We start from the raw sequence: 16231 nt of genomic DNA, 5'->3' as shown, positions 1-16231 counted from the left end.
ACAAAATATAAAAACAGCTAGAGTAAATAAATGAACATGACTCTGTGTCTATAGACACAGAAACTGTTAATTTTATGTAATGTTTTCACATAATAGAATTTATCATCGTTTCCAACCATTTAATAATAGGGGAAAATCATTTTCACCTCTCAATGCAGTACAACAACCAGGCAAGAGAGCCAGACTGAAGACCAGACCAACAAAGAACAATGTACAATTAGACTTTTGTATTGGTTGCTTTTTAGATGCCTCACTTAACATTAGTGAAGCACTTAGTGGATGGTGTTACAGGTCTAAACAGTTCTGTGCCTTTAAATTAATGAGGAATTACAGTGGAAATTACATTCCAGGCCACTAAGATTAAGGCAGTCCAAGAACTTTTCTGTGTAGAAAACTTGCTCCAAGTTTGTGTTACTCGAAAAAGATTTATTGTGGATAGTCCCTAGCACACAGTATACACTTCAAAACCAGAGGAAGGATTCTTATTCCTTTCTGTCATCTTATCTATTCTGTATATTCTGGTCTCATGTTAATACTATTGTACAAAGGAATTTATTTTTAATATATTTGTGCCTCATTTAAATAAGTGAACATTAGATACAAATCCAGATTTCTACATAATAATCTTTATTGTGATATTTCATATCCTTTTCTAGTACTTAACACAGCAATACTAAGCCACAAGACATGTGAATCATTGTGATGGGCTGTTTTGGCCAGGTAAACATTTTCCCCCTAAACTCTTCTCGATTGTAAATGGCTAATGAGTTTTAAATATACTCCTTTCAAGAACTTATAAAAGAAAGCTCTTATAGGGACAGAGACTTATAAGGAAAGAGTAATATATAACTGTCCTCAATACTTAAATGTTATCAAAGAAACGTGTCACATTTGTTCTATATAATCTCAAGCAATAGAAGAAAGCTCAATATAAGGTCCTGAGCCTCAACAACACCAACAAAACAAAGGAAAAGAAAAAAATTCTATAACTGTTTTAATAGTGAAATACACTGGCTTGAAAGAGTACATTCAGAATCAGAGATATATTCGTGCCTGGGACGTAGAAACATTGGGTGGAAAAGTAGTAGAAAAGAGTTGAACATTAAAAATACAACAAGATGGCTTTTAAGAAGCATGACTTTCAATGATGAGTCACAGTAGTTTACTCCTGTAATTCCAGCTACATGTAGATACAGGCAGGAGGATCTCAAAAATCAAAGCTATCCCCCACAAGAGTTACCAAAGTCCCATTCCGAAAACAAAATAAAAATAAGAGGGTTGGGGGTGTAGCTCAAGTTGTAAATTACACATGTAGCATATGTGAGGTCCTGATTTCAATCCCTAGTACCACAATCAATCAATAGCAGCCATGAGTAACCAGAAGAATTAAACAAATTATGACCTAATATGTGTCTAGGTTTGATCTACTGGTATTTGTTCCTTCTCTTAAAGATTATTAAGATTGAGTTGCCCACAATAGGTCAAATATGAAGACGTGGTATTCAAAACAGACGCAAATTCCTCTCTCAGGGACTTTACTGAAATTTGTGGGAGAAAAATTTAAAAATGTGTTAAGAGTGAACAGGTAAAGGGCACTGTGATTTGTTTTTAAAATATTACAATTTTTTGATACAACCCAGATTGAGAATTTGGGTCTAAATCCCTTTCATTTAAATCTGGATAGATCATACCTCTATTTTGATCAGTTATTTCCAAAGCTAAGCAATGGAAACTCTGCTTTCCCTAATGGGCAATGATGTTCTAGAGCCCCAAGGCACCATGTGTAAACTGCATCACCCCCCAAAAATGACACTGCACAAAGTGACTATATATCGTTCCATTTGACAGTCCCCAGCTATATTAGTCAGCTTGTTGACACTGTGACAAAACACCTGAGGTGAGGGTCTTAAAGGAAGAAAAAGATTATTGGATGGTTTATTACTTGAGAGGTTTCAGTTCATGATTTCTTGGCCCTGTCACTTCAGGACATGTGATGGTGGGGCATGGTAGAGGAAAAGTATTCATTTCCTGATGCCAGGAAGTAAAAAGTATAAAAGGGAAAAGGCAAGATCCCCAAATTCCCTGTAAGGGGATGTCTTCCAAAGACCAAACTTCTCACTAGCTGCTAGCCCTTTAGTTCTATCCCCAGCTGGGTGCAATGGCTTACACCTGTGATCCTAGCTACTAAGGAAACTGAGAGCTGAGGATCACGGTTCAAAGCCAGCCTGGGCACTAAAGTCCATGAGTCTCTTATCTCCAATTAACCACGAGAAAACTGGAAGTGGTGTTGTGGAGCAAAGGGTAGGGCAGTAGCCTTGAGTTGAAAAGCTCAGAAACAACATCCAGGCCCAGAGTTCAAGTCTCACAACCAACCAGAAAAACAAAACAAAACAAAATGACAACAAAAAGAACTATCCCCTCCCAATACTGCCCTGCGCTGGGGAACAAGCCTTCATCATGTAGATTTTGGAGAATATTGTGCATTCAAGATCCCAGCTCCCATCACTAAGCTTGGTTTTCTAGATTCACAACTCAAAATTCACCAACTACTCCTCTGCCGAGGTGTTCAAATCACTCTCAGCCATTCAACTATTCCCAGCTGAGACTCCAAACATTATAGAAAAGAGATAAACCATCCCTCTCCCTGCCCTTTCTTAATTATCGTGTAAAATAATTAATAAGCTAGTCACTGTTTGTCCTAATAAGTTAGAAGACAGTAATATGGCTACAACTTATCTCAACAGATAACATGTTGGGGGGTGGGTAATAAACAAGGCCTTAGCTCACTGGGTACCACTGATGGCCTCTCGGTGTAGCAAAGCAAAGAATATGTTCCCTGTAAAAGAAACATTCATCCCCAGATTCTGGGGCTCCTGAGAGGTAAAATAGTGTGAAGAGGGAAAGAATGGACAAGTCAGGTCAGAAAGGAGAAAGATAAGCTGGTGGGATCTGAAATGTATCATCACATAAACTACCTTGATGATCTTAATTTCAACCAAAAGAAGAAATCACACTGCAGGGTGCTTGGCATGATTGGGTATGTTTGTACTGGGGTTGAGGCCATGTTCAGGCGAGGGAGTCAAAGAGGCAATCAATTATAACATATTCACAGGTTTTAATCAGCACTGACCCTAGGACCAAAGGAGAGGGAGCTGGGCTTCTAACTAAACAGTGGGGGAGTTCTGGTGTCATTTGTGGAAAGGGAAACATTGGAGAGGCTGGAGAAAGGTATGGGCTACTCCATCTGGGGCATGGAGAATTTGAAGTATTAAAGAGATGGTCATGTGTCAAAGCTCAGGAGACAGCTGGTTAAACACTGGAGATGAGGAGAATGTGGTCAAGAACTAATAGGACAGAGTGTTTTATTCCGGTTAATTCACATATCATTTTCTCTTATTATGGTAACAATTACATGGGAGTATTCAGAGAGGTAAGAAAGGGGACCAAAGTCTTCAGGGTGAGAAGTGATATGAAAAGATTTCAATACAAATAACTTCATGTTCTCTCTCTCTCTCTCTCTCTCTCTCTCTCTCTCTCTCTCTCTCTCTCTCTCTCTCTCTCACACACACACATACACACACACACACACACACACACACTCACACACACACACACACCAGTGCCAGGTGATACAATTTAGATTTGGGATAAAACAAAATAAGCCTTTGGAAAGCCTTTTCAATCAGTTAAGTGGGTGACCTGAAAAGATAACAGTTCTGAACAAGATCTATAGAAAGCTGTGCAGCCCGCCCCAGCCACACAGCAGACAGCAATGCCTCCTGGCCCTGTGACACAATGTTTATTGTGTCCTAATTATTGTTCGCTAAAGCACATCAAAACTTTTTATATATTTTTGTACAGTAGAGAGCCTCAGGGCTTTTTTTGAGCTATTATTTTTCTTGTAGGAATAATTATTGGCTCACTTGCTATTGATAGTTGCTGTGACACTGTCACTTGTCAAACACTAAAAATATGATAGGCTTTGGAGAAGTATTTCCAATATTTTAACATATATTCCCTACAACAACAATAAGTGATATTGAGTTTCTTAGCATCGTTTTCCAGACAAGAGTTAGATTCTTGACCCTAAGAAATAAGGTGACAATAAGACTCTACATATACATAGTGAGCTGTTAAAAATAGGAGCTGCCCATGGCAGACTCACAAAAGTAAGTTTGACCTGAAGACACAGGCCATTAGTACATACAGGTGACTTACATGTCTTTAAATTCCTAGTTTGCAACTCTCACCACAGTAACATCCCTCTCTCAGCCCAAAGCTGTGGCCCATGGAGCAGTCTCATTAAGTAGCTGACACAGAAAGAAAAGATTTGATCCACTTGTGCAGCTGAGTCAACACATAGAGTAGGCCCAGGTAGAGGGAGACTGCTATGCTGGACCTCCCATCCAGAGATGTTCTTGAAAGTGGATGGAAAAAAAGTATTCCATGTAAGCATAGATTGAAGAGCACTGATTTCATGGCTTATGTTTCTATATCCTAGAGATCCTTTAGCGTCATACTATATGGCCTTTAGTATCAAGGTTTTGCTCTATTGCAAATCTCTGCTAGGAGAGCCCAAGGTTTCTACTGATTATGGCAAATGAGGGAAACCATTGAGCCTAAGTTCCTTTGAGTCTGGCTTACTTCACTAACAAACGGGGCAATGTCGTTCTTTCTGACAGCAGCATAGAATTCTATTGTGTACAAGTTTGTTTTAGCTAAGGTAAAAGACTGGTACATATTAAATAATATGAATAAATGAGTAAGTCATGGATACATAAAATTTTGTGGGTAGTAGCTAAAACTATGGGCCTATTGATTAGAAGGAGTAAAAATAAGATTGGAGATTTGTGACAATAAGACTACACACTATACAGATAGACCTGCTAGACTATACAGATAGATTCTACCAAACAGCAGAGAGGAAATTTTAAAGAATTAAGAGGTGCTGGGCAGGGGAGTCTGACATTTGTAATCCTAGCTTTTCAAGAGGCTAAGATTTGGAGGATTGTGATTCAAAGCCAGACTGAGTAGAAAAGTCTGTAAGAATCTATCTCTACTTAACTGGGGCTGGAGGTTTGGCTCCAGAGGCAGAGTACCAGGCAAGCAAGCAAGTGGAATGGGCATGAGGCCCTAGATTCAAACTCCATTATCAGGGGAAAAAATTATCAAAGGATAACCAGTCTTATTCACTAGAAGCTTGGATTTTGGCTAATCATCTCATGAGCATTTTATCTGTTAGTTCATAGGTCATGAACTATTGGGTGGATTATGGCTAGAAGGCAGTTGTTCAAAAAGGCATTTCCTGGGGAACCTTGGGTTTCAGGTCGATGTTGTAAGAACAAAAACAAACAAACAAAAAAACAAGAATGAATTGACTCTCTTTGGCAATGGGGTGGGATTGTTTTAGACTGTAAACCCACATAAAGACTGTAAACCTACATAAAAACACAAGGTTAGGCAAAAGGTAAGGTCAAGTATAGAAAGAGAACATGTGTTCATTTAAATTACAGATTGCATTCTCTTTTGTTTTCTTTCTGTCTTCAGAAACACAGTTTCTCCAGGATTAATTCCAAATGGATTAAAAACCTCAAGGTAAAAGCAGATGCCCTAAAAACTTTACAAGAAGGAATAGGAGATACACTATGTTTCCTTGGCACAGGTCAAACTTTCTTTAAAAAGACCCAGAAACACAACAAATTAAAGAAAGATTGGACAAATGGGACTGCATTAAACTGCACAGTTTCTGTGTGGCAAAGGACAAAGCTAGCAAGTTAAATAGAAAGCCCACAGAGTGGGAGAAGATCTTAACTAACCATACAACACACAAAGGCTTCATATCTAAAATATATCTACACCTCAACAAATTGAATCTCTCCAAAACAAATCTTCAAAGAAGCAACCATCCCATTAAAAGATGGGCCAAAGACTTAAAGAAAGACTTCTCTGAAAAACAAAATAAAAATGGCCTATTGACACATGAAGAAAGCTTGACATCTCCGGCCATAAAAGAAATGCAAATCAAAATAACTTTGAAATTCCACCTCACTCCAGTTAGAATGGCCATGGTCAAGAAATCTAAATAACAATAGATGCTGGCAGTGATGTGGCCAGGAGGGATTGATTGCTACTACACTGTTGGTGGGGAAAGCAGTATGGTGGTTCCTCAGAAGACTAAACATAGAGCTCCCCTATGACCCAGCAATTCCACTCCTTGGCATTTACCCAATCATCCAGAAACAAGGACATACTAAATCCACTAGCACAATGATGTTCATTGCAGCACTATTTACCATAGTGAAGATATGGAATCATCCCAGATGCCCCTCAGTAGATGACCAGATCATGAAGATGTGATATTTATGCACAATGGAATTCTATGCTGCCATCAGAAAGAATGACATTGCCCCATTTGTAAGGAAATGGAAAGACTTAGAAAAAAATCATATTAAGTGAAGTAAGCCAGACCCAAAGGAACATAAGCTCAATGATTTCCCTCATTTGTAATGATTAGTACACATCTAGGACTCTCCAAGCAGAGGATTACAATAGCTCAAAACCTAGATACATAAGGCCATATAGGATGAGGCTACCTGAAAGGATCTCCAGGATGTAGAAACAAGAGCTTTATATTATGTGATTGTTGTTCTTAATGTACTGTTATTTCTCTTCTCTTTTGTTGCCCTTTGGTTAATCTCATATCATTACAGTATCTGACTTTGTTTTCTGGTATATTATATATACATTTATTTGCTTATTTGAAATAGGAAATGGAAGGGGGACAAAATAAGATGATTGGGAGGGGGTAGGGAGGGAATGGGGACAAAAACACGAGAGGAGGTGTCAATGTGTGAGAAGTGATGTACCCTCTGTCTGGTAAATGTAACTGTGACCCTTCCAGACATTAAAGTTTTTTTTTAAAAGAAACTCGGCTTCTGAGTCTTCTCCTTCTGCTGAACAAATCCTTACTCTGAGACTATACTCAATACTTGCTCTCCTAGATATTTTTGCAGTGAGTTAAACACTGAATTGCTTCCAGCCCATCACATCTTTTGGAAGTCAATGACACAAAGAAGCATGCTCTCTCAAGAATCTATTGAGACCCTGGGCTTTGCAGCATTGCTAGCAGATGTCTAGAGTCAGAAGATAGCAGAGGGAGAGGCACCTGCAGCATTGGATCGGTGTTGACTTCTGGGATGATTTTGCAGAGGGAATTGAGTGTCCGTCCTGGTTCTTTACTGTCTGTTATTCTCAACTGTTTTCTCAGTTGGGTCTGCCATCATATTGATGATTCTATGAACTTACCTAAACAGCTTCCAATTAAATCTTTTTACTTCAGACCTCAAGTAGATATGAATTCTGTTGTTTAAAAACCATAATCAGTTAATACAAGAAGTGTGGGTTACACAATTTCTATAGTTCCTCCTAACTTTCAAATTAAATGACTATATAGAACATATACCTATATATGTATATATATACATATAAAGAAAACAAAACAGATTGCAAACATACTCCCTTCAAGACTTTCTAGTTTTTTGTTTATTTGAGCCAGTCCTAGGCTTGTGCTCAGGGCCTGAGCACTGTCCTTGGACTTTCTCATGGCTAGAGCTCTACCACTTGAGCCTCAGCACCATTTCCGGCTTTTTTTTCCCCTATGTATGTGGTATCGAAGAATCGAACCCGGGTCTTCATGCATGCTAGGCAAGCACTCTACCAGTAGGCCAAACTCCCGGCCAACTTTCTAGTTCTTGATATTACCTTGTAATAGTGTGTGTGGATGTGAGTGTAGGAGGGAAGTATGTGGATGTGTATTTGGGAGGTTGGGTAGTTCCCAGCAAAGGATTAGCTATCCTGTATTTCATTTTACGGTGCTGTTCTGCAATGCACTGCATCAACATACTGCATTTTATTCACCACAGCACAGGCATTCTTTGAAGCTGTCATTCCCTTTTACCCAGTCCATGTTTTAAAGCCCTGTTGCTTTAAGTATACCTGCTAAAACTCTGCCTATCTGCCCCTGAAGATTTTAAAGTAAAATCTTTGAAAACTTTAGGCCTATAGGTCAGCATTACCTAAAAGTGCTCAGTGAAACTTCCGAGGTAAGGGTTGCTGAAAAAGACATCAACAAATGGCCTCCACTTCACTCACAAAACACTGTGTGAAGCAGAGCCGTGGTGTCTCTCTGCTGCTGGGGAAAACCAGTCAATCAATTACCCCTCCACATGGACGTAAATGTTGAAGGAGAGAAAGTAAATACAATTTCAAACCTTATGTGCAAAACATGGAAACTTTCAAATATTTGTAGCATCAATTATGCAACATAATCAATGTTACTTTTATAAGATATGGTGGAACCCACTTGTAATCCATTTACTCAAGATGCTAAGACAGATGCATAACCAGTTCAAGGCTAACCTAGACTACGTAGGGAGATTATGTCCCCCCAAAAATTGTTTAAAAAAGCTTTTGTAAATTTGAAATACTTTGAATCTCATCAATTCACAGCGCCTTAATGTCCTCCTATTTTGAATGTTCTATTAAAAAACAAAATGGTGGCCGGGAGTTTGGCCTAATGGTTAAAGTGCTTGCCTAGCATGCACAAAGACCCGGGTTCGATTCCTTGGTACCACATACATAGAAAAAAGCCAGAAGTGGTGCTGAGGCTCAAGTGGTAGAGCTCTAGCCTTGAGAAAGTCCAAGGACAGTGCTCAGGCCCTGAGCTCAAGCCCAGGACTGGCAAAAAAAAAAACCACCCAAAATGGTAATTATTAAGGGAAATACAATATGATGACAAAATGTGTAGTAAAGTGTTTCTGAATATCATCTACCCCCTACCAGGTATGTGCTTACTGACAATCCATTTTATAACTGCAACAGACAGAGCAACATGGCATGCAGTAGAAACCCTGAAGGCTTTTTAATGAGCTATGATATCTAAAATCGTGAATCACAGTGATAGACAAAACAGTAAAATCAGCTCAAGCTACTAAACAAAAGACACTTTCACTTGTGATTTAGAAGGGTCCATAGCTGAGCAACCAGATTCGCATACATTTTGGGGAACTAAATCATCACCCAGCATCTTTAAGAAGACCCTCAGCTGTGCTTTCTTGGCCCAGCTACTTCTTGGGCCCAGGGTACTCTGTCTACCCTTTGGCCCAAGTTACTTGCTTGATTTTCATATGAAAATGGCTGTACATCTTTTAATTCATAAAGTTCCTAGGCTTCCTCTGTCAATCATGCTTGCTCAGCTAAGTTCCCTGCAGAACACTACAATTATATCAAAGTAATTTGTGCAACCACATCTCAGTTTATGAACACGTTCCCCACAATTAGTTATCCAGATGAGCAGGTATATAAATATTGTTATTATTATTGTCATTATCCACCAAATTACTTCAATGGGCTGGAAAACAGCAGGTTGGCTATCAATGAGATCCCTTTTAGTCTTTTAAATTAATGCTAATTTGCAAAACATTTCTAATATATATTAAAAAGATAAACCAGCTAGCTTTAAGAATTCTATTTATTTAATGGCTCACAGTGACACTTGAACTACATCATTTAGCACATCCACTTGGAATGGGGATTTGGTTGACAGAGATTTAATGAACAAGAACATTTCCACTAATTTGGGGAAATCTCATGCCGAGAAGTAAACACATAACAAATATTTTTAAAGTTTTGATCTAGTCACTTTACTGAAGATACTATTTAAAAACCCAAAACATTAGACCATTTCAAATGCCTTCCAAAACACCATACTGAAATCTCCACATTGTTAAGAAACGACATGGAAAATAAAGAGCAACATCTGGTTTTACTACTGAGAAAATGCAATAACTGTCAGTTCTCTGATGTTGGCAAGCACCCCAAGACACACATTAGATTAGCAAAGCCAATTCAGTGTTAGGAAGGCAGCTGGTACTAGTCTCTTCCCAAATGGTCACACAAATCCTTGAACTTCAAATGTTTTCTGTGTTATAACTCAGGAAAATGCTGTTACAATGAAAAAAATCTTACTAATAACTAATGTATTTTTACTACACACACATACACATATAATTGGGTAGTTAAAATCATACACAACTTTTTAAAAAGAGAAATTCTAGAATACATGCAAATTCCTCCATGAATGTAAATTCGCATCTATATAATCTCCTTGAACTATTTTCAGTGTAGCTACAGCATTGATGGGAAAATAAATTATGGACATTTCTATTTAAAAAGTTAGATAGTCTCAAGAACTCAATAAACAATTACTTTAAGGTATAGAAAGGACTCTGGTGTGATGGTTCTTAAACTTTGTTGTAACATGTAATCCTATGAGAATTTACCTATGTATAATTCAAGGTTAGAATCCTATCCTCCAATGACTGATACAGTTGGTCTGGGGTCTGGCCTGGGCACTGTGCCCAGGTGAGTCTAAAACAGAATGCAAAAACAGCTGCTGCAGTGTATAGCAGTGATGATTCAACTTCCTCTAGCCTAGATTGCCATTTGCTATTTTTACCAGCTTCAATTTTCTGGTTATGAGATATTATCCACAACTATTTAGTGAAGTAAATCTCATTTTAGAAATCCTTCAAAGCATTTGAAAGGTAATTTCAAAAGATGTGAGATTAAAAAGGCAAGTTATTTATTAAATCACAAGAAATATAGGTGAAAACAAACAAAAGACTACAATTATATTTATCCTTTTTTGTGGGTCATGGGCCTTGAACTTGGCCTAAGCACTGTCCCTGAGCTCTTCAGCTCAAGGCTACCACCCTACTACTGGGCTCTTTAGCTCAGGGCTACTGCCCTACCCTGGAGTCAAGCCCAACTTTCCATTTTCTAATGATTAATTGGAGATAAGAGTCTCAAGTCCTTTTGTGCCTGGGATGGCTTTGAACCTTGATCCTCAGACCTCAGCCTCCTGAGTAGCTAGGATTACAAGCATAAGCCACCACACCAGGCTATATTTCCTCTTATAAATAATGTAAAAGCAAGATAAATGTTAGCCTCAAAAAAAACAAAACTTTAACAATGTTAAGAGATTAAATATTCTACCCAGCATCTACAAAATGTCATCTTTGAGGGAAAGATGCCCTTGTGTGGGCGAGAATGAAAGGTCTGATTTTTGTACTCTGACTTTTAGTAGTAATAAGAAATAAGAATACTAAGAAAATAGATGTAACAATCCTGTAGCCCCATGTCCTGTGAGAATGATCTTTTACCATTCTTCAGTAAAGTTTTAGAGAAGGATAGAGCTATGTCATCTCTAGAGCTTCATGCTGTAGCAACCAGAGTTCTGGCACTGACACAAGTTACTTAGGAAGGCTGTAGAAAATAAGTATGTTCAGAGATCCACATAGAAGAAAAGAAAGAAACACTGTATGAAAAAGAAGAGAATTGTTGGCTTGCCGTAGTGGATTTGAAAGAAGATGGTGAAAGCAATTAGGGAATCAAAATGGCAGAAGATTGGAATGGCTAGAAAAGGGTATGGAGAGTAGAAATAGAGGAAATTAAGACAATGTGTAAAAAAATTATGTGTTAAAAATAAAAAGAAATATATATCCTTATATCTATTTGGGTTTTTTTATATTTAAGTAGTTGTTCAAGGAATTTCAATTCAACATTATCAATTTATAGGTACAATGCATATTGATTAATATATTTCCTTTCATCATTATCCCCATTTCTCCCAACATATTCTGAAGACATTGTTTCTCACAGAGCTTGCTGAAGGAAAAATAGTCTACCTCTCCACTCACCACTTTCTACCAAGATAGTTTGTTAACATTCACCATAAAAATCTATGAAACTTTCCAAAGTAATTCAAGCAACCTAGAATTAGACAGTGATTAGAAGCAAAGAACTAGACTATACACTGTATTAGATTTGATATTTCAGCACACTTCATTTTAATGTAAAAATAGAATTTTTAAGCTATGTATGACACAAGAATAACAATTTTCAAGAAAAGAACAATGAGTGAATACTTGTCCTACCAGATAGCAAAACAGAATGGTTGATAAGCCATGGTACCATATAGAAATTGCAGATATTTTGTTTATTTTTTTCAGTACTAGAGATTTGAATTCAGGGTTTCACATTTGCTAGGCAAGTGTTCTATCACTTCAGGATATCACCAGCCATGTTTAAAAAGTTATTATTTACTTTATTGTTATTACAAAGATGATGCTCTGAGGGATTACCATTACATAAGTCACATACTGCATATATTTCCTCTCATCCAGAGATCCCTTGTTTCCATATCTTAGAGTTTTTTATTTGTTAGTTGTTATCGTTGTTTTTTTTTTTTTGTCAGATATGGGACTCTGGGCATGGGTGCTGTTCCTGAGCTCTTCAGCTCAAGGCTACCGCCCTACCCCTAGAGCCACAGCACCACTTCCAGTCTTCTGGTGGTTAATTGGAGATAAGCGTCTCATGGACTTTAGTTCCTGGGCTGGATTTGAACAGCAATCCTCAGATCTCAACCTCCTGAGTAGCTAGGATCACAGATGTGAGTCACTTCGCCTACCTTGGAGTTTGCTTTGATATATATTATTTTAAGTAACCATAAACAGGCATGTAGGCTTTAAGCCTTTGAGTTTCTCTCTGAAGAGTATCCTCTTTAAATCTCATTGGGTGAGTGTCATTACTAGAATTCTATATAATTTACCAGTCTGTTTTGTATTTTTGTTTTTCAGATAACTTTGTCTGGGCTGTTCTTGCTTCTTTTCCCACCTTCAAAGCAGGTGCATACCACCATACCTGGCCTACCTGTTTTTTTTCTTCCAGTTTAATCAAAAGTCCATGTGGACATAAAAGTAAAACTCAAAAGTTGATATATAAAGTGGCACTTCAAAATCAATGGATAAGGATGAATCATCAAATAATTGGTACTAAGATAGTTGGCCATCAGTTTAGGGGAAAGAAAATCCAGATACTTAGCTCACATAAATCATAAAAATAAATTCCAGATGGCTATAGAGCTAATTTTCAGAAGTTATGAATAATGTATACTCTCAAAAAATTAGGTAGATCTATTTTCAGTAATACTATATATCATTCTGAAGTATGTGCTTTACTAAAATGGCTCCTGACCCAGGTTATAAATGGGTCAGCATGTCCAGTTTTGTCTCTGCTTGCCAAACTATATGCCATAATTTAGTTGGTTTATTTTAAATTTCCTTAATTTCTGTGCACTCTGATGCCAGAAGGGGGCATCTAATTGGCACAAAGACATTCTAGGCTAACAGCAATCATAAAGTAACAATTTGCAGGCAATAGGAATTCACATCAAAAGGATTTAACACAAATTTTTGCACTGAATATTTCCCTCCTCCAAAAACCAAATGATATATTGAGCTGGGTACTAGGGGCACCTGTAATTGTACCTACTCTGGAAGCTGAGATCTAGAGGATGAAGTTTGTGGTCAGCCAGGGCAGAAATGTTCAACAGATTCCATCTCTAAAATAAACAGCAAAAAGTTGGAAAGTATCACTCAAGTGGTAGAATGCCAGCTGAGCAAGTGGAGACCCTGAGTTCATACACCATATGTTGATACCTTTCTCCCCAAATATCTTAGGAGGTGAGGCTTTGTAAAGGGTTGGACCCTGTTGAGGGGATCAAAGCCTTCAAAGATGGCAGAGAGCTTTCTGTCTCACATCTCCTATGAAGACTCACTTAGAAGGCAGCCCACTGCAGGCAGAGAACCCCCAGAACTATGAGGATAGAAATTTAAGGGGGCTGGGAGCGTAGCATGCACAAAGCCCTAGGTTCGATTCCCTGGTACCACATACTCAGAAAAAGCCAGAAGTGGAGCTTGACTCAAATGACAGAGCACTTGCCTTGAGCAAAAAGTGTCCAAGGACAGTCCCTAAGTTCAAGTTCCAGGACTGGAAAAAAATTCAGTTGTTTAAACCACTTAAAGTATGCTGTTTTCTTATGGCAGTCCTAGTTCACTAATGTGCTGAAGTTTTGTTTTCATTGTAGTTGACCTTGACAATTTACTTTAACTTAAATGTTTCAGTTTTTATAAGAATATCTTCCTTATTACATGTTTTATGTAAAATGTTTGAAACATTAAGTAGAAAACAAAGAAGCTTCCTTACAAAGGTTAAATGATTTTCCAGAAAAGTTAAGAATAAAACATGGTCCTCCCTGCTTCTTGCGCTATAATGTGGCTATTTTTCTCCTGTTATGTAACGTGGATTAATCTGATTTTCTTTTCCTTCTTTTCAACTGAAATTCTGAATCAGCTAATCTTGATAATTGCTGGGACAGGAAGCAAAAGTCTGAAATGACTGTGTAATCAAAGAAGCTCCTGCTATGTGGGATGATTCTATTAGAAGCCAGTCTGCTAATGCTAGGACTCCACATCTGTTCTGTTTCCTTTCAGCTCTTTTTAATTCCTATGTCTCTTTAGCCTTTCCTTAAAAAGTCATTGGCAGGGCCAGGATTTTGACCTAGGTAGAGTGCTTGCCTAGTATGCATGAAGACCTGGGTTCAATTCCTCAGTGCACATACATGGAAAAAGTTGGAAATGGTGCTATGGCTCAACTGGTGGAGCTCTAGCCTTGAGAAAGACCAAGGACAGTGCTCAGGCCCTGAGTTCAAGGCGTAGGACTGGCAAAAAAAAAAAGTCATTGGCTGTCTAAACTAGCCCTCTAACCACTAACTTTATCTTAACCTTTAGTATTTTGTTATTTAGAAATTATTGTCTGCTACTTTAATCTCTTCATGGTCCATGTTTCTGCTCTCTACTTGTATCTTGACTTATACTTATTTTTCTGGTTTCCCCTTGGTTGTTTGATCTCTTAACCTAGAATCCTGGTTTTACTGTTTTTCTGAGGTCTCTCAGTAAAATACTATATATAACTCTATAGTACTGAGCTGCTTGCTAATTGATATAAATAAATTTCATCCAGAGAATCCTCAGAAGTAACTAGCATCCATCTGTAAATCTAGACTCATTCTGCCACCTTGGAGACAACTGTTACAGGGCCACAGAGGAAACTTCCTAGATATTAGCAAACCTCATTTTATAAAACAGGTATGTCTTCCAAAGTGATATATATGTATATATACACACATATACATGTATATATGTGTGTGTGTGTGTATACAGCTTTATTTTTCAGAATAATATTAGGTTGACAGGCAAATTAAGTGGAAAGAATTGAGTTTTGGCTTTTGTTAAAGGTAACTAACTATGCAAACACTAATTTCATTCTTGGAAGGAAACTTATTGAGATTTGTGTTAGGAAATAAAAAAAATTGTCTTTATCTTTTGCAAAAAACATGATTAAGGACCTAGCTAAACTAGATATCTCTGCCGCTTACCAATTTATTGCCTCTCTCTGCTCCAAGTCCATTAACAGTTATCTGCTGTGTGAAAATGGAGTGGGATCCCCCGTTTCCTAGAAAAGGGTGCTGAAAGGACATTGCAACAGGCGAGAACTTCCCTTCCTGACCTTCAGTCATCCTATCACACAGGTAGGCGACATGCGGAGTTGCTACACTCTTGCTGTCCTCATGGCTACTCTATGATCAGTTTCTCGTCAAATTTATAGATACCATCACAATCACAATTTTTCTTTGGAGCCTTGCATGCTTCCCAGTGGCCAGCTGCCAGATTTGGCTACTCAAAACCCAAGTGGGTTGTTTCTTGCTGGACTGGTGTGGATGAAATCTGGTTTGGGGTTAGCCTACCCATGACCACTGATATTAACTGTAGCTTCTACAATGTAATCTATATACACATCATGAAGGACAGTCCTCAATTACAAATGTGCTTCTTCCACTGGAACTCTCTTCAGAATTCTATTTCTCTTTCTTTTATTTGTTCATATGTATGTGTGTGTGTGTGTGTGTGTGTGTGTGTGTGTGTGTGTGTGTGTGTGTACTGGTTAGGGTTTGAATTCAGTGTCTCATGCTCCCCTTTAGATTTTTTACTTAGTAATGCTGTTCTACCACTTGAGCCACAGTCCTACTTCTTGTTTACACTGGTTAATTGGAGATAGGAATCTAATCTGCCAGGGCTGGCTTCAAACTGTGACCTCAATCTTCAGATCTCAGTCTCCTGAGTAATTAGGATATCAGTCGGGCATGGATGACAGACATCAAGCCTACCTATATTATTTTATGTAACAAATATTCTTATTAGAGTTTATGATGATTCTTTCATGCTACACTTATCAAATTTATATTTACTATACAGTTACTATTTTCTGATTG

This window comes from Megascapheus bottae, chromosome 12 (assembly GCF_031878675.1).
Source record: "Megascapheus bottae isolate mThoBot1 chromosome 12, mThoBot2.hap1, whole genome shotgun sequence".
Lineage (NCBI taxonomy): Eukaryota > Metazoa > Chordata > Mammalia > Rodentia > Geomyidae > Megascapheus > Megascapheus bottae.
Note: the sequence above shows the minus strand (reverse complement) of the source record.